We start from the raw sequence: 1,599 nt of genomic DNA on the forward strand, positions 1-1,599 counted from the left end.
GAGATTTTTGTGCTAGAAACAGAATGAAGGAAAGTCTAAATTAAACCAAAAATTCATGGAATAGGTGTTCATCAATTTCTGGTTAACTGAGCTTAATTTTGTAAGGAACAGGGGTCTTTCTTTTTTTTTTTTTTATTGAATGGTAACTATGTACATTAATGCACTTCTGGGGTACAGGAACAGGGGTCTTTCAACGTCATTTTTTGTTTATAAAAATAACAGCTTTCTCAAACATGGGCAGTATGCTTTTAACCTCATAAAATTTTTTTTTCTTTATAATTCAGAACTCTGCTGTTCATTTTTAAAATTTATGAAGAATATCTGGTAATGTCATAAACAACAATGGCACCCCTCAGACGCTTTTCTCTTACTGCTTTATTCTTAAAACTTGAAACTCACATTTCTCCCCTGTGGCATTTAGATATTTCATCAACCCAACCCACACTCTTTCTCTCTAGACCATAATCAGAGACATATTGAGCACTTAAGAGGTTTATTTTGCTAAAGTAGTGATTTAAAACGAAAAGCTCAGAAAATCAGAATTGCTGGTTTTGTGACATCATTTCTAAAAGGAAGCCGGGAAGGAAGGAGGTGTCGCAACCCGAGTTTTAGCAGGACGCATTACAGTAAGCCACATCACAGGTGCCTTTTGTACTGATTTGAAACCATAGAAACAAATCAAAGCTACTGCCCATGTTTGCATTGAGCTGAGATCACATGTGCGTGAACTGTTCACACCACCAAAAATGGTAGGAGTTTTCACTAGCCAAGAATAGATTCAGGTACATTTGTCCTGTCTCTATGCATTTGTGGACGCTTGTTTATTTTGACAGTTATGTAATCATCTCTCTGGTCTCCTGACGTCCTTGAGAAAGTGACTTCAGCTGTTTTTTAATGGTAATTTGAATTTGAGGTGAGAATAGGTTGGAAAAAAAATATGATTGCAAAGCTGAACTGGGGGATTACCATTAACACTACGGCTATAAAACAAAGCCCTCTATAAAATGGCATAGGAAATCACCCTCACCTCCTAATTCAAATATGCATGGTACATCCAGTTCAGAGCGCTTAAAATAGAGATGGAAAGCAGCCATCTTTGACACACTGGCTAGTGGAAAAAGAAAAGCCTTATTAAATTCTCGTTAGATGCAATGCCGCTTGAATAGAAATGAGAAATATAATTGAATATACTGGGCATTTAAAAAACTTAACCATGAAGGTACACAAGTTGTTTTATTTCTGTTGAGAATCAGTCTTGAAAACAGAAAAAACTTTTTGGGATAATAATTTGGAGAATCTTCCTTCATTTGATATATAGAAATAACCCATACAAAAAATCAAACCAAATAGAATTGATTTTGAATATGTCAATAATATAATTTTTTCTTATTTTTAAGTCAATGACAGGAATGTTTTAGAGTAGTTATTAAACTTCAAATTCTTGCAGTTGTCTCTACATTTGGATGTTAGAAATTGGATATATTTAAATGATTCTCCTCTACTTTTCTGTTAGGTAGACAGTGAGGCTCTCCAGCCTCCTCCTAGGGGATAAAGGTTGGGCACCCAGGAGTCTGCCTCCACCCCTGATTGGTACCATCC

Source organism: Otolemur garnettii, unplaced genomic scaffold, assembly GCF_000181295.1.
Source record: "Otolemur garnettii isolate 467f Iridium unplaced genomic scaffold, OtoGar3 scaffold00016, whole genome shotgun sequence".
In the NCBI taxonomy this organism is placed as follows: domain Eukaryota; kingdom Metazoa; phylum Chordata; class Mammalia; order Primates; family Galagidae; genus Otolemur; species Otolemur garnettii.